The following is a 25,622-nucleotide window of genomic DNA, read 5'->3' on the forward strand; positions in this document are numbered from 1 at the left end:
ATTCAATTAATCAGACAATATATTGCATGCCACTCTGTAGGTTCTGAGTTTCAGGGTACTCAATGTAAATACAGGATGCTCAAGAGTCTTATAATCTAATTCAGAACATGAAAACTGATGGATACGGAACAGCAGGCCAGAGTATTTATATGTTGGGGGAGGCTATTATCAAAGAGACAGGTGAGAGCAGTTCAGGAAATAGATATTATTGTCATCTGCATTTTAGAGACCAGGAAATGGTCACTCGGACAGACTAAGTAAACTATACCAGGTCAAACTGGGAGTCAGTGACAGACCTGAAATTTAAACCTAGACCTGCCTCCAAACTCTATGCTCTTAACCATTACCTTGTATGGGAGTCAGTGACAGACCTGAAATTTAAACCTAGACCTGCCTCCAAACTCTATGCTCTTAACCATTACCTTGTAGTTTACTGAGGAAATTCTATATTCCAGGACATTTAGTTTTCCTTGATAATTCTGCATATTATATTCTGTTATTTTAACTATTCTAGAGCACAGAGAATGAGAGAGAGTGTATCTGTACATGTGTATATAGAACAAGCATGAACTCATAAAAATCAGACAAATAAATACTACCTTACTTATGAAAAGAAAAGCAAAGATTCTAGTTAAAATGGTAGCAAACAAATAGAGCAGTTTTTAAAATGACGAGCACAATGTATACTAAAAAATGCTCCTACGGTCAGCAACACTTACATTCACTAGGGTAACTAACCATGTCCTGGAGTGCCTACCAACACTTTCCAAAAGAAGTGTAATAGGAAAAATACAAAACCCCCCCTACTGATAGTTGATTTTATCATATACCTAGAAGGGTCAAAAAAAAATCAACCGAAAAATATCTTTAGTTCCCACATCTCCAAAAAAGAAATCAGCTTAATGACAGGTTATATATCAAAAACTCAATAGTTTTTCCATATGTTGGCAAAAACACAACATAATATAGAATATTATTGGGGGAAAAATTCACCATAGGATCAAATTATAAAATACCTAAAAATACATTTAACAGAAAAGGTGAAAGAAATGTAAAAAATAAAATCATAAAAGTTCATTGAAGGAATGAAAACAAAATAAAAACATTTCATGCAAATTGGAAAAAAAATCATATTCCTAGATGGAAAGAGATAATATTATTTTAATACCACTTCTCACCAGAACATATATATGTCTTCAATGCAATCCCCTCAAAATCTATTTGGATCCTTCCTTTACTCACAGTGTCAAAGTAGATTCATATGAAATACTACCTATAGAAAATCAGTAAACTCAGTTTTGAAAAAGAAGACCTATCAGTTATCAAAATGTATTCTAAAATGACAATAACTCAAATAGCTTCTTATTAGGACAGATATAGACAACTATATCAAATGGGAAATAACTGAGTGTCCAGAATAACTCATAGTATGTGAGGATTTAGTAAATAATGTTATTTAGTAAATAATAAGTGTTATGAATGTTATATACTCATTTTAGAAAAAAATACATAGATCTCTGTGTCATGATATTGAAAATACATCCCACCTAGATAAAAATTTGAAACAAACAAAAATCCAAGGAAGAAAAAAATAACTATGAAAGTTGATGAAAACATATGAGGCCATTATTTTTATTTTATAATCTTGTATTGAGGAAGGTCTTCCTAAGCAAGATGCAAAAGGCAGAAGTGATCAAATTAAAGTTTCTCTAAGTCCAAGGATACCATAAACAATTTAAAATACTGATATATTTAAAATGGATAACCAACAAGGACCTAGTGTACAGCACAGGGAACCCTGTTCAATATTATGTAACAACCTAAATGGGAAAAGAATTTGAAAAAGAAGAGATACATGTATATGTATAACTGAATCACTTCACCTGAAACTATCATAACATTGTTAGTCAACTATACTCCAGTATAAAACAAAGTTAAAAAAAATACAAAAGAAGACTGAAAAATGTTTGCAAAATATATACATAGCGAATAAAAATAGTATAAAAAGAAGCCCAGTCAGTCAAGAAGAAAAAGACAAATGCCCAATAGAAAAATGACCAATGAGGTAACTCAAAAAGGAGAAATAAAAATTGCTTACAGAGAGAAAGAAACACACTCAACCTCATCACTGGTCAGGGAAATGCAAATTTATATAAGAATGAGATATCCTTGATTGATAATATCCAGGGTTCATCTGCACAGCAGCAGGTGGGGTGAGTTGGCAGAACCTTTCAGGAAATCAGTTTCATCAGTAACGACTGAAACATCAGTGTGTCTACTCTTCGATCTGGAAGCTCCTTGTTCAAGAAGGAAAGAAAGAAGGTGGAAAGATGGAAGGAAAATATAAAGGAAGGCTGGAAGGGAGTGATGGAAGGAGGGGAGAGGAAGGAAGAGCAAAGCAGATGGGGGGGAAGGAAGGGAGAAAGAAGGAAAAAGGAATAGATACATGTATATGTATAACTGAATCACTTTGTTGTACACCTGAAACTAATGCAACATTGTAAATCAACTATACTCCAATATAAGATAATTTTTTTTAAAAAAAAGAACTAAAGGAGAGACTGACTGAGAAAGAAAAGCAATTCAACAATCATTGCCAGTTTATCTCCAGAGAAACCAAACCTAAGTAGTCTTCATAGTATTATGACAATATGAAACTATCTTTCTTAATCTCTAACTTGAGAAAAATCTTTCCAAGACTGTCTACTAAATAATTTAAATTTTAATATAAATAATCACCTCTTGATTAGCTATGTGGGTTTTTTTCCTTCTTGTTGCTTATAAATATAGTTTATAATACCCACAGTTTGTTGGGAAGCAGATGACATACATAGCAATAACCCAAAGCTTCAGACAATATATAAAATTGTTCAATTATTTTAATGCCCATAGTTATGTTCACATAAAAACAATTCTTTACTTGCCTTAGTGAAAATATGAAACAAGTTAAATATTTTTATTCACTTATATGTTAATGAAATTTTATTTTCCTTACTGAAATATCCATGACTGAACATGGAATATAGGATACAAATGGTCACGTCAGAAATAATTTAAAATAGATAAATCGAGAAAGAACATTTATTTGAATTTTTTTACCTATGAGTTTTTATTTTGTAAAATCTGAAACTAGGTTTTTCTTGCCTATTCTACATTTTAGAATTTACCTTTACAACACAGGCCCACACAGACACACTTTTTAAGCAATGGAAATTCTCAGTATAATGTTTTCTTCTTTTTTCAGAAACAAACTACTATTTTTACTGTAACTTAAAAACTGACTATATGGTCATTTCCTTATAAACTTTTCTTTCCTACCGTATATGATCCAAAAAGCTTGTTATCTCTGAAAATACTAACCTGCTCAGAGTCTCTTAAATTTCAAACAATTTTCTTGGCTATCTTTGAATCACCCATTATGGTTATTTATGTAATCTTTAAATGACTGTAAATTATTCTGCCATTTTTGTAGTTTGCCTACATTTAGACAACATTAGCCATGAAATTACGGATCTGACATGTTACTTGTGTTTTTTAAGTACTCACTGAAAGAAATATATAGCTGTTAAAATGAAAAGGCTCAACCATAGCCACCTGCAACCGTCCCATAGGGCACCAGCTCACTCCCCTAACTTAGAAAGCGCTGCCTGAGAGGTGGGTATTTCTAGTTCACAAAGTCGATAAAGAACATGTTAACCAAAAATACAATTTCATCACATATTTTAAAGTTTTTGATATTGCCATTGACTTGACCTTTTCCATATGTGACTTTAGCTTCTTATGCAGTTTAACTAGACATACGTTAACCCATGATTTTAAAAAATAATTTTAATGACCATACAATAAAATTGGTATTTTTCCTTGTGATGCAGAGTTTTGTGAATTTCAACACATAGATTCATGTGACCAGTAGCATAATCAGAATTCAGAAGAATTCCAATACCCTAGAAACTTCCCTCATGCAATCCCTTTAGACACTCCTTCCTCCTACTTATAGCCCCTGACAATCTGACAATCACTGGTCTGTTTTCCATCTTTACAACTTTGTCTTTGGAGAATGTCATGACTTTTCTCACTTAGCAAATGTCTTAGGGTTTGTTGAAGTGGTGTCAGGTATCAATAGTTTGTTCTTTTTTATATCTATGAAACAGAAACAGAAAGACAGACGTAGAGAACAAACTTGTGGTTGCCAATGGGGAGGGAAGTATTTGGAGTTTGGGATTAGCAGATGCAAACCAGTATATATAAGATGGGTAAACAACAAGGTCCTATTGTATATAGCACAGGGAACTATATTCAGTATCCTGTGGTAAACCATAATGGAAAAGAATATGAAAGGAATACATATATGTATAACTGAGTCACTTTGCTGTACAGCAGAAATTAACATAACATTGTAAATCAACTATACTTCAATAAAGTAAAAATGAAAAATTAATAGTTTGTTCTTTTTTTAGTGCTGAGTAGTATTCCCTCTGGGGATGTACCATATTTAGTTTCAGCATTCGGCTGTTGAAAGAGATTTGGGTTGTTTCTAGCTTCGATTATTACAAATAAAGTTAACACGAACACTCATATTCAGTCTTAATATAAACATAAGTTTTCATTTCTCTAGGGTAAATAAATACCCAGAAGTTTGATTCTGGGTCATATGGTAAGTAGATATTTAATCTTATAAGAAACTACTCATTTTCCAGAGTCGTAGTATTTTGCATTCCTTCCAGGAATGTGTAAGAGTTCCAGCTCCTGTGTGTTCCTGGTATTGTCAGGGTTTTTTTTTTTTTTTTTAATTTGTTATTAAATTTTCGCCATTCTGATATCTCATTATGGTTCCCATTTGCTTTCTCCCAATGGTTAATGATGGAGAACATCTTCCCAAGTGCTTTCTTGCCATCTTCATAACCTCTTGATGAAGTGTCTATTCAAGTCCTCTGTATATGCTTTCATTTTAAACTCGAGATACTTCTTCTTCATCATTTTTCTAGATAAGATCTATAGGCTATAAAAATATGGCTGGATTAGGCAATCCTTTTGAATTCCTTATGCCTTCAACTCATTTTCCTTTTATAAATTCCATAAATGTGCTCTCAAAATCACTGAATAGAAATAAACATGTGAATAGAGGAGCTTTTCAACACACAGTTTTACTTCCTTCGAGTGAAATGCAAACAGAATGAGTTGGGAGGTGCATTCTGGATAATGTAACCAAATATGCAAAGGAGAGCAAAGTTAATGAGTAGTAATGCAGTGATTGGCACACAGCTGCCCACATAACTTTTACATTCGCATAAATTTATTCTCTATACCTCCTCATCGAGGTGTCCTAACACACATTCAATTGTTATTCATTTTATTTATAGATTTTTTAAAAAACTAGATTTGTTATTAGGAAGGCATTTTTGTCATCTGCAGGCACAGCTGTGTATGAAACGACAACTTGGTGAACGTGTAAGAGGCAGTCTTTGCAAATTGCGTTCTAGGTTTACTGTGTTTATTCCAATGCATCCTGGTTCCACCTGCTCTGTAATAGCTCAGATTCATATTCTAGAAAGCACTTCCCAGACAGCCTAGCAGCAACCCCAGCCTACACTGGAGGTGCACAAAATTCCTGATGCGAATTCATGCTGGTGGTGGTGCAAACTTCAAAATAAAGCAGAACCTAAACCTCTCCTTAAGAATCTCACTTTCTAGACTGATCGTGTTAACGGTTGACTTTTTTGCTACCCAGAGCTTGCAACAGCATATTTTAAAACTCTGGTCTATGAGATTTTCAAAATTTCCACATGAAAAAGTAATGATGCATGCATTTTTGAAGCCAGATATTAAAAGCCAAAGAATAGGAAAATGGTTCACACTTGTGTTTTACGTATTAAAAATGAAAAGATATTTTGAGAACTATGTGGAGTTTTATTCCTTATGTTCTATTTATAAAATGTAAACATTAAAAGATAAACAGATTTAGTTTCCATAGCTTTCATTTCTACCACAGTTTTTGAAATTCAGTGCATACTTAGCCCACATTTACTCTTGGGCAAAAACGAGTCCAGGCACTAACCAAGAGATCTAAAAGATCCACAAAACACCAGACAAATGTAATGAGGACTCTTTAAACATCTCAAGCCTTTTCATTTCAAATTTTATATTCCAATTTTTGTGCCTGACAATAAATGTTGGCTTTAGGAAACAAAATGGAACATATGTGTGTATGGGCACACACACTGTCTATGTTTTAATTTTGTTTCTTCATTGCTTAGATAATCTGTAACCTCACATACTTCAGTGTTAATAAATATATCAAGATGCATGATCACAGTTAATCAGAAGTCTTGAATAACTTTCAAGTAAACTCCCTCCTTGAAGTGAAATATTCGAAAGAACACACATTAAAATAAAAATGCGAGAGGCTGCTTATGATGGAAAATGGAACCATTACTAAAAAATCAAAAAGTAAGATGAATGTGACTATTAATTCCCAAATTTTTGAAAAGGTAGAAAGAGCCTCTCACTGCCGTAGCCTCTCCCGTTGCGGAGCACAGGCTCCGGACACGCAGGCTCAGCGGCCATGGCTCATGGGCCCAGCCACTCCGCAGCATGTGGGATCTTCCCAGACCGGGGCACAAACCCGTGTCCCTTGCATTGGCAGGCAGATTCTCAAGCACTGCGCCACCAGGGAAGCCCAGGCCTGTGGCTTTTTAAATTCCACAGTGCTACACAATTATGAGGATGATCACTACCTAGGGTCCACCTGTCCTGATGAGACACAGCTTCCCCAGTGATGCATGGTCACCTCCAGGACTTTGGGGAGGCCTCTACTTTTACACTGACGACAGGATTTGGAATGTGTAATGGGCTGGATCCTTTATTATAATAAGTACAAACAGTTAAACAGCACTGACTGGGTGGGTACCAGGCACCATTCTGAGGGCCTTCCTGTTATCTCAATCATCTTCTCAACCACTCCAGGAGTTTAGGACATTACTACTACCATCCCCAACACTGGGGAGAGCAAACTGAGGCATATGGAGAAGAGAAAAAGTTTTTTCAGGTCCCCAGAGCTAGGAAGAGGCAGAGCTGGGATTCCAACCCAGGCAATCTGGCTTGGGTGTCCACAATCTTAACCCCTGCCTGCCTCCTACGAAGACAGAAACACAGAACATCCTTCCAAGAATAACAGACATCGCTTCTACAGTGGATGCTCTAGAAAGACTGAAGCCCCCCTCCAACGCTCATCCCGTTAACTCCCTCCTCTTTGCAAGCACCCTGGTTCCCTGTCAGAGTGGGGGACCCTTAAAGCAGTTGCTGATGCCAAAATGCAAAGATGCTACGGAGACAAGTCTGATTTCCAAGCAGATACCCAGTCAGTGTTTTAAATAACATTTTGGAAAGAATCTAGCAACTCAGCAACTACTTGTGATGCATTCTTTCTAATTACCATCGCACATTTGGTTCTCTGTAGACACTTTGCTGTCACCAAAATACTGCTATTTCATGCATGAGAATTTGCTTAGCAAAAAATATTTTCAAGAACAAGGACAGCTGTCAAAAGTGATCTTAACCTTTGCAACGTGAGGAATCCTGAAATAAGCTGTTGGGTATATTTAGGCGTGAAATGGAAACCAGGTATAGCACTTGGCTATTAACTTCAAATCGCCTAACTGGTAATACTCTTTTGCACACATCCATACGTTGCTTTATAACGTTAGCAAAACACACTTGCCTGTGTTATTTCACATGATCTCTACGACCACCATGTAGGGTAGGTAAGTAGGTATTTCTTCTTGCTCTTTCTCAGAAAAGTTCTTCAAGGCTTGAACAGGTTTAAACATGAATCTTGTATGACTACCCTGTGGCGAACCAGCTTCTAGACTACTGTTCTTTCCTTTACAGAATACTATCCATTCTTTGTGTCTTGATGTCTCAGTGCTAGGAAAGTTTTATTCAATGGTGTGGGCATGTCTTACACATGTTTATAAGTATGTGTATATATCAGAAAATGTATATACATATATACAGTATGTCTATATATGTGTTGTGAATTGATTTTCTGATACCTGTATCTATGTCTATATAGCTATACCTATACTTATATCTAGATTTTCTCTCTACTGCCAGCCTTTTTTTGTGTGTGTGAAAAAATGAACTAACATAAGATATAGTAAAATAAAAAGAAATATAGATTTTGAATCATATAATTATTCTTACAATGACTGGGTTTGAATTATAAACCTCAATGGCTTTGAACCACTTGTTTATTAGGCAATTGAATCCCAACTTGCCATTTGGAAAATAAAGGGATTTGGTTAAGGCACTGGATGACAACAGTGCCTTTCAACCTAAGGTCTGCAGAGTCGCTGAGTTTCCAGTCTCGGGGTGTCTGGGGTGCAGGGGGAGGAGGTAAGACTCTAGGCTTCATACCCATCAAGCAAAATTAAAACTCCACCTCTCTGGGCTGAGTTATAGACTGGATTTCTGAGGAAGATTTCACTGGAAATTCAAGATCAAAACCTGTGTGAAAATCTCTGATCTTTAAGGCCACTTACAGCACTTACAGTACTTTTCTGTCATGTAATTCCTTAAAGAGACACATTGATCTTAATATTTACTGTGACCTTATATAGCATGGCATCTTCACTCTCTACACATATGTGCAAAATACAGAAAAGTACAGTATTGGTGGGTTTTTTTAACATCTTTATTGGAGTATAATTGCTTTACAATGGTGTGTTAGTTTCTGCTTTATAACAAACTGAATCATTTATACATATACATATGTCCCCATATCTCTTCCCTCTAATATTGCTGTTTTAATGGAGCTGACAATCTAATTGTCTAGAAGTCACTGTTATCTATCTATAGTGTGTGTGTGTGTGTGTATATATATATATATATATATATATATATATATATATATATATATATATGCAAGACTCTGATATGAGCTGTTGCCTAAGGTTGCTTAATTTAGGTTAACCGTAAGTGCTCAACAGTAATGAAATTTCATTTATTATTTTTTTTTTTAATTTTTTTTTTTTTTTTTTTGCTGTACGCGGGCCTCTCACTGCTGTGGCCTCTCCCGTTGCGGAGCACAGGCTCCGGACACACAGGCTCCGCGGCCATGGCTCGTGGGCCCAGCCGCTCCGCGGCATGTGGGATCTTCCAGGATCGGGGCACGAACCCGTGTCCCCTGCATCGGCAGGCGGACTCTCAACCACTGCGCCACCATGGAAGCCCTGAAATTTCATTTAACAGAATACTAATCTTCAGAACTTATTTTATTTGAATCAATCAGGCTTTAAATAATGTCTTATTTCAGAAGAGCAAACTATTATCTTAAGAAAAAATTTGAAATCAGCATTGCTAATTTTCTCTATAAGTCTTCAGTATATGAGAAACATTAAGGTTCTGAAAAACATTAACCTAGGATAAAAGTAGATTTGTAGTTGAGAATTCAGATTTACGAACATCTGAATTATTTTAAAAAAATTAAATACATAACATTAAAGGAGTGCCAAATATCACAGTGATTTAAAACTTTTTATAAAAAAAATGGTAGGATTTGTGCTTAAGGAAAAATATTTACATTTAAAGGATTGTTCATTCAGTGTCCACCCTTCAGGAATAAAAGACCTACTCGTGGTTTTTAAGAATATATCAGTTTCCACAATATTCTGCCAAGCAAGATTCTAAATCTTGCAGATGATAATTAATAGTCATTGTTAACGATTAGGTGACTCTGTTAATATTTTCTGACTCTGAAAAAGACGTGGCTTTGTTGCTACATCATCAGACATGATGAACCATTTGGCTAAAGAGAAGGTCAAGCCTTCATTGAAAGTAAACATTTTTTAAAGTTCCATTGTATCAATAGCTATTACTGCATTCATCTCATTTGCAAAGGACGGGTACTTTCTGATCTATAAATGCCTATTATAACATGGTTCAACTAAGTGGGAGTGGTATTTCAAAAAGAAATGTGGACATGAAATAAATAGAAATAATTTTCAAAGAGATGCTGCCACCTTTTGGCTGCTCTTCCATGAAGCATACACTCATTCCTGAAAGCTTGCGAAGTCAGGAGAAGCCCTGAATGAAATGACTGAACATTTCAGAATCATAAGCAATTCTGTGATGTCGTCGGTATTTCTTACTTAGATGGCTCCCACTCTTTTTGATAGGTTTCATACTCGTTGATACAAAGTAATTTTTCCAAATGTTAATACAGCAGTAGAAAAGATCCATTTTAGAAATGGAGAACGTTCCAAGTTTTATTGAGGTCAGGCATATTAATGCTATGCCCATCATACCAACCAACCGAGGCAATAAAAGGTAATTTTTATTCTACTGAGCAAAAGACTAGGAAAGATCACATACACCTTCTGTACTCAGCATTCCATTTAGATTTCATGTCTCATTTCATCATTATTTCTCATATTTGTTAGTATCTTTTTACTAATTCCACTCTCTAAATAGAGTAGGGGTCAAATTTTGCTTTTCTCATAAGTTCTTTAAAATTTCTTTCATTCATAAGGAATTAATTTGCTTTAAGTTTGAAGCAACAGATAATGCTTAGGAAACAAATTCCTACTATAGTCTAATCAATAATTATAATAAGAAGAGGCCCCATGATTTTTTTAATGACTTCATTTAACTGACTGACTTGAAATTAAAACTTTTTTGAGTCAAATGGTGATATTTATTATTTATCAAAATATTTTAACAAATTGAAATGCTAATCATGGTATGCTAAATGTCAATTATTTCACTTTAACAATTGAGCAGTTGTCTTAAGGAATATTGAGTAGCATTGCTGGTACTTACAATATTTCTTCAATTCCTTTAAAATAATTATTTATTCAAATCAATGACTCCATATGCCAACGATTTACAGGGTTTCCAAAATGTACCTGCAGACTAAAGGAATAGTGTCCAACCACGTAAGCCATGGGCTAATGTTAAAGGACTCAAGGAAACTGAGAGTTAATCCAGTTTTTTTTTTTTTGCCTTACTCGGGCCTCTCACTGTTGTGGCCTCTCCCGTTGCGGAGCACAGGCTCCGGACGCTCAGGCTCAGCGGCCACGGCTCACGGGCCCAACCACTCCGCGGCATGTGGGATCTTCCCAGACCGGGGCACAAACCCGTGTCCCCTGCATTGGCAGGCGGACTCTCAACCACTGTGCCACCAGGGAAGCCCTAATCCAGTTATTTTATACAAGCGCTGACCTTGAACTGCCTTTCAGTGTACAGCCGATATTTAGGCTGAGACTGTCACTGCCCCTTGAGGTCTGGAACACAGTGCTTTGGACGTTTTCACTGCACAGTGGTAGGTGGACGCCCCAGGCCCTCGCTGGATATTGCATATTCCAAGAGTCACAGCAGAGCTTCCATCCCTGGCTCTTAAACTTCTGAGTTCCTACTGCCGCATCTCCCGACCGTTGCAGATCACGTCATGAAGCTCAGCCCTTAAGTGACTTTTGCAACAGAAACTCATCCAAGTTCTAACTTCCAGCCTCCCTTACAGGGGCCTGAAGAGGGTGGAGACACACAGAGCCCCAGCTCCTTCTCTGCCACTCGCATCCCACACACCTCTTCCACAGCCCCTCAACCCAAGGGCCCCAAAGATGCTTCTCCCTCGAGAGGGATCATGAGGCCAACAGTGTCTGAAATCATTACCTACGACTTTATTACCATGCCTCTCCTTTCCTCACCCTATATCCTGCCTCACAGCTCTTCCTTTTTAATTAACTCACTCAGCATCCTTCATCACAATAATTCTGAACTGAGAGCCTTACATTAAACAATGCCCCAGACGCCTCCCTGTCTGTCTCTCCTTACCTGGATAAGATAGCTCCATGGCTATTCCACCAAGGCTGAGTTTTAACGTTTATTTATCTGTTGTTGTAAGCCATGAAAAAATAGCCTTAAAAAAATAGGGACAATGGGGCTTCCCTGGTGGCGCAGTGGTTGAGAGTCCGCCTGCCGATGCAGGGGACGCGGGTTCGTGCCCCGGTCCGGGAAGATCCCACGTGCCGCGGAGCGGTTGGGCCCGTGAGCCATGGCCGCTGAGCCTGCGCGTCCAGAGCCTGTGCTCCGCAACTGGAGAAGCCACAACAGAGAGAGGCCCACGTACCACAAAAAAAAAAAAAAAAAAAAAAAATAGGGACCATGAAAGTGTGTGTGGTAACCTCAGGACCATCAGGTACGAATAGGTTTCAAACAGCCAAGCCAGGTTCAGCCGTCTTCTTTCTCCACCAGGCACGTCCTGTGCGCCCCCCTCCCTACCCCCCATCCCCGGTTACCAAACAGTGCAGGGTCAGAACTGTTACGCTGATAGCATGTTTGCTTTTCATCCCAGCAGTGATTCAGGGCATCGGTGGTTTTATTGTCAGATTTCTTCATGGGGTTAATGCCATCAGAGCTGTTCTTCAGGCCCATGATGCATAAAATGGGGTTGTTCAGTGGACGCAGCTACTGGCATTCTGCATTCCATCGGAAGCTGCAGTCGGGGTTTTCAGCCCCCCCACGCCACCCGCCATGTTAGGAACTTGGATGAAATACTACACATCTTGACGATAAACTTGGGAGAGGTCTACACAATCGGGGGGACAGAGATTCCCTCATTAGTACCAGTAGAGGGAACTCACCAGAGAGAATCCTCTGTTGAAGTACCATATTCCAAAAGCCCTTTACTCAGCCAGTTGTTTTGAATTCCAAACTCATTTGTCCATGGAAACGGTGTCACTCAGGATCATTAGTTCCACGTCCCACTCATAATATTACTTTCTTTTTTCAAAACAAACAGCTTTTTATTGATGTATAATGTAGTTGATTTACAATGTTGTGTTAGTTTCAGGTGTACAGCAAAGTGATTCAGTTACACATATATTCTTTTTCAGATACTTTTCCATTACAGGTTATTATGAGAGTGAATATTGTTGCCTATGCCATACACTAGGTCCTTGTTGTTTGTCTATTTTATATACAGTACTGTTAATCCCAAACTCCTAATTTATCCCTCCCCCCTTGCCCCTTTGGGAACCATAAGTTTGTTTTCTATGTCTATGAGTCTATTCCTGTTTTCTAAATGAGTTCATTTGTATCATTTTTTAGATTGACAGTCTCTTGAATAAGTGGTGCTGGGAAAACTGGACAGCTACATGTAAAAGAATGAAATTACAACACTCCCTAACACCATACACAAAACTAAACTCAAAATGGATTAAAGACCTAAATGTAAGACCAGATACTATAAAAATTCCTAGAGGAAAACACAGGCAGAACACTCTTTGACATAAATCATAGTATTACTCGACTCAGTGTCTAAGCACACTCTTTGGACTACACTAAGCAGAAAGTATGACCAGACCTCTAAAATGCTGGCCACAGTTTGAGATTGGGGCGGGCTTCACACTCAGGGAAGAAGAAAGACAGTAGCCCTGCCTTGGATGCCTGAGTCTGACCGCCTCTTGCTCTGGGCCAAAATCTTTGCATCCACTGTATGCCTCATTACTCCTCAAACATACAATCAAAGTGTGGGAGAACAGAAGGAGTAAACACAGGCACAGGAAAGTCAAGTCACTTGGGGATGGATGGAGGCTTAGTTAACTACTAGAGCTGGGGCTCAAACTCATGTCTGTCTATGTGTCTCCAAACTTATAAACTCTGTACATTTGAAAAGTGGAAATCCCCCCTTCCCCAGGTTCTAATTATTTTCACTCATTCATTAGAAAACTATCTTTTCTGAGTACCAGGCTGGGTGCTTCCAATGCAAAGGAGAACAAAGACGTCACTTCTGCATCAATGACACTCCTCGTCTAACGTGAAAGGTCAGATCACATAAAGAACTATGTAAATAAGGCTTCCCTGGTGGCGCAGTGGTTAAGAACCTGCCTGCCAATGCAGGGGACACGGGTTCGAGCCCTGGTCCGGGAAGATCCCACATGCCGTGGAGCAACTAGACCCATGGGCCACAACTACTGAGCCTGCGTTCTAGAGCCAGTGTGCCAAGAGCCCATGCTCGGCAACAAGAGAAGCCACTGTAATGAGAAGCCCACGTGCACCAATGAAGACCCGACACAGCCAAAAATAAATAAATAAAAATTTTCTTTAAAAAAAGGAACTATGTAAATAGAAATTATGATGGGATATGAAGAAAGGGGTAGGGTGTCCCAAGCTTAATGAGGGCAATATTTGGTTCAGTGGACAGTGAAGACCACTTTGGGGGTAACATTTAAGCTGAGATAGGAAGGATAAGTAGATATCTAGGAGGCAAAGAATTATGGGTAGAGTAGAAGGGATGGTGTGTGCAAAGGCCCTGAGGCACAAAAGAGCTTGGTGCCTTTTAGGCAACTAAAAGACCTGCTGGAGGTAGAGAGGGGGGAAGAGTGGTGAGGGGAAAGTGTGCAAAAATAGGCAGGGGTGAGATCAGGAGTATCTCAAAAGGGCAGAAGAATTTTATATTAGAAAATAAAAGATAGGTGACCCATACTAGATCAGGGAGCTGTACATTTTAGACACTGATTTGTATGTGTAAATCACCCATAAATCTAGCATTTTTATGTCAGAAACTACCCATAAATCGAGTGAGAAAAATTAATGACATACTTGTGTAATATTGTAAGAAAATGGTTTTATGATAAATTAGATTATCTTTCAGCAAAGCTGACTTCCTCCCCACCCCACTGTCCTGGAGTAGGCTTCTGTGCCTCACTGACATTAGGTTGGCCAGGTGACTTGATTCAGTCATTGGGATGGAAGAGTATGGAATGTGAGCCTCAGAAGACGTGGTGACCAACCAGAAGAAGGACACGCCCATTCATCCTAGGCCCAGAATGACCACACATCAAGCTGATCTGACCCTGCCTGCAGCTGGGAGGCAAGAGCAGACAGCAACCTGCACGAATCAAGGCTGTCCAGCCAAGAACTGAGAAACTGTGCTTCACAAGTGATGTGCATAACTGTGAGTGTGTAAATAAATGCTTCGCATACAATCTATGGAGCTCTGGGTGGTGCACAATGCGGTTTTGTTGCAGCAATAGTTAACACAAAGTTGTAACATGAAGAATTGCCCTCAGTGTCTGCCCTCCAACACACATACACAGGTGCACTTGCAAACACACACGCTCGCACACAGACACACACATTTGCTTGCTTCTAGACAACAGAAGAAGAAACAGAGAAATAATGTCTAGGAGTCTAGACAGCATATGAAGCACCATCTTTGACTCTACCCTAAATGATGGCTAGTTAGACCATGACTTTGTAATCGAATTAAACCAGGCTGCTACTACTGTCTGCACTGCTCTGGCTTCATTATAAACTCATTATACAGAATATTTCAGATCTTCTGAAAAATTATTTTACTCAAAAAAAAAAAAAAAAGGGAAGGATATCAGTAAAATGCAATGGCAAAAGAGAACTGCTTTGAGCAGCTGCACATACACCATCTCAGTTTCCAGCTTAGGGAAATCTCCGTCTTTTCTAGCACATGTCTTTACAGCCAATAAGATGCTGGCACTTAAAGCTATTACATTGCTCCCTTGTGTATAACTGGGGGATTTTTATATTGCTATAATGCTTCCCACTTCTTATGGGTTTTTTTGAAGTAAGTCTTTTAACAGTGAGGTTTTACTGCACAGACTCCAGGATGACATTGAAAGGCACCTAAAAGAGAGAAAATTGCATTGATATATTTGGCCATTGTGTTAATCGCTGAACCAGTCTAAGATCTAGATGTGATTTTTAAAAAAATGTATCTGATGGCTCTTAAACATTCTCATATCCTAAGAATTTAAATATGCTAAAATACAGATTTCATGAAATATAGAGTCCTTTCCACTATACAGAGAGTTCTTCAAATAGGACAATTAAATTTCTTGTTCTTAGATATATGAGTTGACAGAATTTTAGAGTTGAAATAGGTTTCGGAACTGCTGTAACCTAGTGTATCTCAAATTGTGTGGGTCATGAATGCCTTTCAGGATCTAGTGAAATCTAGATGCCTCCCCAGAAAAAAAATTGTATCAAAACTTGGTATGTACCTACAGGGAGTTCAGACCATTCTGAAGCCCATCTATGGACATCTCATGAGTTCATGGTCTCCAGAATAAGAGCTCTGATCCTGTCCATATTCTAGATGTGAATCATTTTTCCTGTTTTATCCATCTAATTCCCCATTGTCCTGCAGGCTCAGTGGTGGTTAAAAGCCTGGAGAGAGGCCAGACCACTACAGGATTAGTTTGTCAACTTGTTTCTGGTTTATTTCAAACATTCATAAGTATTTAGAGAGAAATTTACTATGCTGTGGTGTATCTGTCACCCAGCTCTCTCTAATTGTCAGCCTCTGGCTACCTGGTTTCATCTATTCCCCCTCCCTCACTTTTTTGGCTGAGGTATTTTAAAAACAAATCCATGGCATCCTACTATTTCATCCAAGAAACCTGCAGTGTGCATCTCTAGATGATGAGGATATACCATTATCCCAATTAGTAGAAATCCCTCCTATCGTCTAATCCCAACTTCATATTAAAATTTCTCATCTTGGGACTTCCCTGGTGGTCCAGTGGGTAAGACTCTGCACTTCCAGTGCAGGGGCCCCGGGGTTCGATCCCTGGCTGGGGAACTAGATCTCACATGCATGCTGCAACTAAGAAGTCTGCATGGCACAACTAAAGATCCTGCGTGCCACAGTGAAGATCCTGCATCCCGCAATTAAGACCTGGTGCAGCTAAATAAATAAATAACGTGACCATATAATATATAAAAAAAAAAATTCTCATCTTGAAGATTTTTTAAACAGTTGGTTTGTTTAAATCAAGATTCTCCAAAATTTGCGCATTTAATTTGCTTGTTATCTCTTAACTCTTTTCTATTTAATAGTCCCTTCCTGAATGTTCTTTTTATTGATTTCTTTTTTTCTTTTTTTTTTTTGCGGTACGCGGGCCTCTCACTGCTGTGGCCTCTCCCGTTGTGGAGCACAGGCTCCGGACACGCAGGCTCAGCGGCCATGGCTCACGGGCCCAGCCGCTCCACGGCATGTGGGATCTTCCCGGACCGGGGCATGAACCCACGTCCCCTGCATTGGCAGGTGGACTCTCAACCACTGTGCCACCAGGGAAGCCCTACTGATTTGTTTTAGAAATAATTTTTATTTTTTTTTCTCGAAGAATCTCCCACATTCCGGGTTTGGCCAATAACTTCCTTGCACTCTCATTGAATTTCTTCCTCCATCCTATGAGGCCCTAAAATCTGGGAATTAGAGACAGGTGATGTTTATTTTTGTCTTTACTCTGTTTAATATAAAAGGGAGTAAGAGTCTATGAGAATCCCTTCACTCAATGGAGAGTAGGATCAATGGAAGACATATTTTTACCTTTCAGTCTGAACTTCCCTCTGGTCTTTTAAAATACGTGTTTTCATCATTTTACTGATTCATTACTCTTCTAAGGAACAGGCCTTTCCTGATAAAGCAACTATCTTTTTCCTGCATGTGATCTGTTTGAAGAGCAGATGGGCTGTAATGAAGTGTATTCCACATCTTGCCCTGGGACAATATGCATGGAAGCATCTGGCACAGTCCCCCTAAAAATGGCCAGGTCTTCAATGTTGGCTGAAGTTGAACTGAAAGAAATCTCATCAATTACTCCCAATAACTCTATCTCAGTTATTAAAATAAATAATCAGTTTCTGGATTAAGGAAAACAACTCATCACAACATAAACCAAGATTCTCTGTATTGACAGTGGAATAAGAATACCCTTCCCATTCTTGGTCACACATGATGTCAACTTCTCCAGAATTGCGTGCTTATCTGGTACCAAAAACTGATAAACCAAACAGTAAAAAAAAAATACCCAGTGAAAAGGCTGAATACTCAATACAGCTTAGGAAGGCAAAAAAAGTATCTTAGTTGGTTCACATCATACAGTCACAGGAAAAATGAATCCTCCACGTACTCATCGCCAGTCTGTGACCCCACATACCACCCAGCTTCATCCTCCAGTAGCTACTGATACACATTCTAACATAGATATTGAACACCAGGCTGTGAAGTGTGCAATGTTAAATGCATCTCAAAGTCGGTTATGATCTTATCTGAAGAACATAAACAGAATTGATTTTTTTGTACTCTCTCAGGTAGACTTCAAATCTGCTACTCAGAGAAAACTAAGGATTATTATTAGAACTGATATAGACAAAGCCTAATGAACCCTGATGTGAGGGCTGCATTTGGAAGAACATAAGCATGTCAGCCGTCAGCTCCGCTTCATGTGCAATCACTCAACAACTGCCTTGGAATATCTCTCTTACTGAATTTTCTTGTTGTGTAACTTTATGTGCTTCTCAAGCGTATTTCAAAACTCCTTAAAAGAAGAGATGACTCTGGCTTAGTCACTGAAGGAAGGCGGGTTATCTGACTGTTCATTCTTTCATTAGACAACTTGTTAAAACACTATGCTTACAAGCTTAGCCAACATGACAGAACAGGATAAAAAGTCATAGTTCTTGTCCTCAACAGACTTACTTCTTTGCATCCCTCTTGAACCCATTCCTGGGAACAAAGGAGAAGCCCTACAGTTTTCTGTGCTCCAAGAAGGCAGAAGCCTCCATGATGGACTCTTTCCAGGTAAGAGCCCCACTGTCCCAGGAGAATGGCACTCTAGAATCTGTGCTCCTGGTCAACATAGAGTGACTGTCAGACCTCTCACCTGACCAAAGACCATCCAAGCAGAAACTACTGAAGCCCTGCCTCTCAACACTGAAATGGCCTTATACCGCAATTTGAAAGTCACCACTACACTCATAGGTTCAACAAATGTTTATTATGCAACTACTATGTGCTGTGCATTTTTTTTTAGGTGCTGGTCACATGGTGCTGAACGAACTGATACCTTTCTTCAAAGAAAATAAACTCAAGAAGTCTTGTTGGGGGGACTAAATCCTACACAACCCATAATACACAACTAGCTCTAGCTGATGGTTGCTCTGAGTTGGGAGATGGAAGACTGGTCAAGGGATTTAGTATCAGCCTTGCTGGTTGTGGGATCTAAGCAGTGGCTGGGCTAATTTTCTTAGCGTCTGTAGGAAGTGGTGGAGACCATACACGGCTGTGAATTACTTATAAAGCAAAAACGTATGATATAGAAATTACATGTGTATACAACAAGACTCAATTTTTTTTTGTTTACTTTTTTATTGAAGTACAGTTGATTTACAATGTTGTGCTATTTTCAGGTGTACAGCACAGTGATTCAGTTATATATCCATATCTGTATCTATATCTACATCTACATCTATATATTCTTTTTCAGATTCTTTTCCCTTATAGGTTATTACAAAATATTGAGTATAGTTCCCTGTGCTATACAGTAGGTCCTTGTTCGTTATCTATTTTATATATAGTAGTGTGGGGCTTCCCTGGTGGCACAGTGGTTAAGAATCCACCTGCCAATGCAGGGGACATGGGTTCGAGCCCTGGTTCGGGAAGATCCCACATGCCATGGAGCAACTAAGCCCATGAGCCACAACTACTGAGCCCACGCTCTAGAGCCCATGAGCCACAACTACTGAAGCTTGCACACCTAGAGCCCATGCTCTGCAACAAGAGAAGCCACCGCAATGAGAAGCCCACGCACCGCAACAAAGAAAGCTGCCCCCGCTCGCCGCAACTAGAGAAAGCCCGTGTGCAGCAACGAAGACCCAGCACAGCCAAAAATAAAATAAATAAATATATATAGTAGTGTGTATATGTTAACTCCAAACTCCTAATTTATCCCTCCCTTACCCCCTTTCCTCTTTGGCAAACATAAGTTTGTTTTCTATGTCTGTGGGTCTATTTCTGCTTTGTAAATAAGTTCATTTGTATCATTTTTTTAGATTCCACAGGTAAGCAATATCATATGATATTTGTTTTTCTCTGGCTTACTTCACTCATTATGAGAATCTCTAGGTCCATCCATATTCCTGCAAATGGCATTATTTCATTCTTTTTTTATGGCTGAGTAATATTCCATTGTATATATGTACCACATCTTCTTTATCCATTCATCTGTCCATGGACATTTAGGTTGCTCCATGTCTTGGCTACTGTGAATAGTGCTGCAAGAGACTCTTAAAAAAAAAATTCCTTTGCCTATCCCCATTCTTATTATCCTTACATTGATTACTTAGATCATAATTTTAGAAGTCTTTTGGTCACGACTAATCATAAAAGTGAGATAATTTCAGTAATTAAAATGCCCAGTCTCTTGTAAGAGTCAAAATTCCAAAATATATATATGGTTTAATCAAGAGTCTTCCCAGGTAGGGCGTGGTTCAGTTGGGAAGTCTCTGGTCGTACAGTCAAGGGTGTGGGACTTTTCACTGACCCCCTTGCCTTGCATTCCTTTTTCTTCACACCCAAGCTTGCTGTCCAGGGTTTCCCACTTCTGCAGGGGTCACCGTGGGTGAGAGTGAGTGCTGAGGGTGGGAGAGTCTGATGGCAGGAGCAGGTCGTGGCCCAGCCTTGATGCTCTGGAGCTCTTTGTGGGAGAGATGTTCAACAGTGAACATCTGAAGACCACTGCCTGGGCACTGGATGTGGGCAGTAGCTCTCCACTGTTCCTTTGCTAAGACCCACCCCAAGCCCTGTGTGAGCACCTGAGGGTGCCTCTGCAGCCTTCTTTGCTGAAGTTTCGTGCTCCTGGTAGGTCTCTTGAGTGGGCTTCTTTCCCAATGACCCAGCAAGGCACCCACCCCAGAGTCCACATCTGGCTTTCGCCCTACAGTCCAAAGGGCCATCTTCTCTCGTGTGGCCTTGCACTCTGCTGCTGTGGGCCACTCCAGCCAGTTTCCTGCCTGGAGGCTGGGCAGGCCTGAATCAGAGTATAAAACATTTCTATAAAAGAGAGTTGATGCATTTCTAAGAAAATTTCTATAAAAGAGAGTTGATGCTTCTAAGAAAACTAGGTTGAATGTTCTGGAAAGGCATTATCAAAAATTATTGAACAACTTAGGAGAAAAAAATGGACAAAGAGGGAAAGAACCATAAAATTAAAAAATCCGTCAAGAAAGTCTCTGTATTCAAATTGTTTCACAAGTAACTCTAAGTCCGCTTCTCTTTAAAGATACCAGAACTGGAAGGGGCAGGACTGTAGTATTAGGGGTGCAGTTTGTACCGAATGGATGGTGAGGTAATGCAAGCAGCAGGCCCCCATGCAAAGAAAAGGCCCAACTCCTAAGCCAAAAGTTAGTGAAGAAATACACATTTACAAGGTTTATGTCAAAAAAAATACCCAATGTACACATGTATCATATTTATGATTCTCTGCTTGAACCAGGTTTTTCAATTGCCTGACCCTCTCCCCACCACTGCTGACTTGGTGAACATGGAGAGCTTCCATTCTGCCCTGTCGTCTCCTTTCCTCAGGTTGTAGAATCAGGAGACAAAAGGAAAACCCAAAAAAATCTGAGGCAGAAAACAAAAACAAAACCTCTTCTCATTTTGGTTCTCCCTTAAGCTATCCTCCCCTATTTGTTTTTTCTTTCAAGTCCCAATTCTATTAGTCTACTTATATCTCCAATTTTGCACTTCATAATTCCTCAGAAAGTCATACAGGCTGGTTTCCATGAAGGGAATTCATTACCCCCAAAGTAAGCTCCTCAGTCTCCTTGCATCGAGTTACTTCCTGGAGCAATGACACGGGTGCCCACCCTGGTTCCTGTGCTATTGGGTTGGGTTTTCTTCCTCTTTCTCTGACTACTTATTTTTCCTCTTCTTCCATGGTGCCTTCATGGGCACAACCAAGGTCCTCTGTTTCAGCTTATTCTCTTCCCCTTGCTCACAACTCCTTGTTATTTCAACTCACACTTCTAGGGTGTTGCCAACAGTGTCCGGGTGCCCACAGCTGAGAGCACTGCACTTTGCCTCTGGCAGGGACTCAGTAAAGTCCATGAATAAATGGCTAACTTCCACTGTCAGCCTTGACTTCTCCCCAGACTTCAAATCCACATACTCAGGAGCTATCACTGGGCAGTGGCCAACAGGGACAGTTGCTTAATTAAGACTCTTTTCCTTTATCTGGGCTACAGAAGTTATAATAAAATATCACTGATGATAATAAGATGACAAACATTATATTGTAAATGGTATGAGGCATGTCAAGGACTTACAAAGTGCTGGGAACATAGCTAGCCCTCCACAAAGAGCAGCTCTGTTAACTGCTTGTTAGATAGAACCTCACGGATGTCACCTCAAATCTGTCCAAAGCTTAACCTATTTCCTTAAACTCAAAAAGTGTTTCTCTTCCTCTGTGCCCTGCTTCAGTAACTGAATTAGCACAGCTTTAATCACTGAGACTAGTAATCAATTTCTGAGTCATTTTCTACTTCTTTCTCAAGCCTCACATCCAATAAATTGCCAAATCCCACCCATGCCCCCAACCTCCCCCAAAATCTAAAAATTAAATCTTAAAGCTGAGCTGTGTTCCTCTTTATGTTCCCACAGTCACTGACCTACTTTGGGCCCTCGTCACCTTTCATCTAGACCCTGCAGGAGGCCCCTTACTGGGTTACTGTACAATGGACTCCCTTGTAGAGTACTAGCCCATAATAGTTTCACTTGGCTTCGAAAACACCCTTATACGGTTGCCAGTAATGTCCCTATGTAATACTGTTTTAAACGGCTCAGAAACTTTCAATGGCTCTTTACCACCTGAGGAATCAATTCAGGTGATTCTAAGCAATGAATAGCCTGATCTCAAGCCACCTTGCCAACCTCCTCTCCCAGGTGCAGGCAGGCAGGCACCTGTGATTCCCTGCACGTGGCACTTTCTCGGATTTCCAGTCTTCTAATCATTGTACACCCTTGTGCAGAAGAAACTTTGTTTCCATTGCAGACCATAAAAGACCTACCTGTATTTCAAAGCCCATCACTTTCCTGATGTTCTCCTAAATAAACTCTCTTTGGAATTAAAGAATTAATTCCTTCTCCATCTATCTGTGCTACTTCCTCAAAACTGTCATAAACCATGCATTTTTCCATGTTTAATAATAATCTATACACTTGCATACATTATATACAAATATATTTTGACACATACATATATGTTATAGACTAATAGACTACATGCTCATTGAGGATTTTACTTATCTTAATTTTACTAACAGAGCAGTGGATGGATTCAAAAATGAATGAATGGGGCTTTCCTGGTGGTGCAGTAGTTGAGAGTCCGCCTGCTGATACAGGGGACGCGGGTTCGTGCCCCAGTCCGGGAAGATCCCACATGCCGCGGAGCAGCTGGGCCCGTGAGCCATGGCCACTGAGCCTGCGCGTCCGGAGCCTGTGCTCCACAATGGGACAGGCCACAACAGTGAGAGGCCTGCATACCAAAAAAAAAAAAAAAAAAAAAAAAATGAATGAATGTATGAATATATTCTATGCTATATATATCTACCTGTGAGTTATGGCATTTTGAAATGTGTTATAAAATATATGGCAGGAAACACTTTTTTTCCAGATTATATAAAATAAATCCCCAAAGTTGTTAGTCAACACTGGCTTATATGTTATCTATTATAAATTTATTACAATCTAAAAAGACTTTTTGGCTGAACAATGAAGATCAGACTTCAAATCAGATGGACTTAGGCTCACTTTGTGCTACATTTTTCACATATTCCTATTACAGGGGGCAGAAGTCCTATAAAATACCCTGGTGCCTTCTAGATGCCTCCATCTCTCTACTTTGAGCATCCATTGTCTTATGACTTCCAGTCCTGGTGGGTTTCTGACAGTTTCTTCCTCTCTGTGCAAGACCTCCAGGTACACAGTCTGGGGATGACCCACCTGGCACTTTTATTTGACTATTCCTTTAAATTCCTTTACAGATATTCCTTTAGATGTATCTGGCCCCTTGCCTCCACATGCTACACTCCTAGGACAAGCAAACTGTGCCAACCCAAACTTCCAGAGACCAAATTCTCTGCTGGAACTTGGTACCCTTTCCTTAACAGATGCCTGGAGTCTATTAAACTGATAGAAGTCTCTGGTGAGAGACCCAATTCCTGGGTGTTAGGGAATGATCTCCCATTTGTATATAATAAGGGACAATTCAACAGAAAGCCCCTTTGAGAAGAAAAGAAGGCAAAAGCCCTGAAGAAAAGAAGTATCAGAAGTCTCACTGAAAAGAGATCCCTGCAGAAGAATGTAACTATAATTTGTGTCCATAGTTCAGGAAACATTCAATTACCTTATTAGATAATAGGGATATGTACAATGTTTAGGTTCTCCACTTCTACCCATTCTCTTTATGCATGCCATCGTACCATGAGGTCAGCCTGGATAACTTCTACCTTTCAACACACACTTTAGACAACAGTCTTCCAAGGGCCATCTCCTACCTTGATGCTCCTCTCAGTGTGCTTTACTTCACACCTTTATTTTAATATCTATCACCTCATTATGCATTAAACATATGACTCCCTCCACCACTAGGAAATCTGAGTGCTTAGAGGATAGAAACTATTTTTTTAATTAAATATCTTCTACTGCTATTCAGATCCCCAACCAGAGTCATCAGCCCTTAAATGTTGGTGGAAGGAACAAACCTGAAAGAATCAAGGCTTTCATTCCATCTAAATGACAACACTCCAAGTTGGAAAATAAGTTCTTATCCTTTATCCTGATAATTGTTCCAGAACCCCCAAGTGGCTCATGCATATTTGGGGAACAAGTTAGATGCCTTTGGAAGATGCAGTCATTTTCCTGCCATGGCGGTGTAATATCCTCAGCTAATTATGATGTTCTGGTTCCACGATAATGGGGGTTCTGTTGGGGAAAAGGATCTCAGAATTTTTGAAGCTGAAATGGTGCTCCTTCAACTACTGCAGATTCTGAATTTGATAATATGCCAAATGGAATTCAGCTTTGCGGTACCCTTCTCTCCTTGGGTGGGATACTGCTTTAGGGAGCCCTTTCAGGCACCCAGATGGCAGACAAATGTAAACCCAGCACGTGCTTCAGCCCGAGACTTTAAGTGTTGCTTAGTAATATAAATTGGGAGTATTTTTAGCTGGATTATGCCTATGAAGAGGAAGAAAGTGCTCAGTGCCTGTGTTTGAGACATGTTCATACTTCCTCTACACAGTTCTCAGAAAATCTGGGGTAGGGGGTGGGGAGTGGGTATCAGGGCTGGTCTGATCCTCTCTTAAACTCCCGTTAAAGAAAAAACCAGGGCTTCCCTGGTGGCGCAGTGGTTGAGAGTCCGCCTGCCGATGCAGGGGACACGGGTTCGTGCCCCGGTCGGGGAGGATCCCACATGCCACGGAGAGGCTGGGCCCGTGAGCCATGGCCGCTGAGCCTGTGCTTCTGGAGCCTGTGCACTGCAACGGGAGAGGCCACAGCAGTGAGAGGCCCGCGTACCGCAAAAAAAAAAAAAAAAAGAAAGAAAAAGAAAGAAAAAAACAATGACTAGAAATCAGACGGAGTTTGGCCCCATATAACTTGGATTCTATTGTTGGAGCCTCATGCTGTTAAGATGAGGGCAGCCCAGTCTTACTGCTGTGTATTGTGACGGTCTCTGCAACGGACTAAACTGTGTGTCCCCAAGCCCCCCACCCTGCCCCGCCCCATCCCATATTCGTATGTT

The 25,622-nt window shown here is 39.7% G+C and overlaps 1 protein-coding gene and 1 pseudogene across 1 annotated transcript in view; both read right to left on the reverse strand.

Moving 5' to 3' along the window:
- LOC132485747 (ubiquitin-ribosomal protein eS31 fusion protein-like) overlaps positions 1 to 12,432 on the reverse strand; it is a 38,601-nt pseudogene extending 26,169 nt beyond the window's left edge.
- The window catches only part of CTNND2 (catenin delta 2), a 968,406-nt gene that overhangs the window by 535,353 nt on the left and 407,431 nt on the right, over positions 1 to 25,622 (reverse strand). The window lies entirely within an intron of this gene.

This window comes from Mesoplodon densirostris, chromosome 3 (assembly GCF_025265405.1).
Source record: "Mesoplodon densirostris isolate mMesDen1 chromosome 3, mMesDen1 primary haplotype, whole genome shotgun sequence".
Lineage (NCBI taxonomy): Eukaryota > Metazoa > Chordata > Mammalia > Artiodactyla > Ziphiidae > Mesoplodon > Mesoplodon densirostris.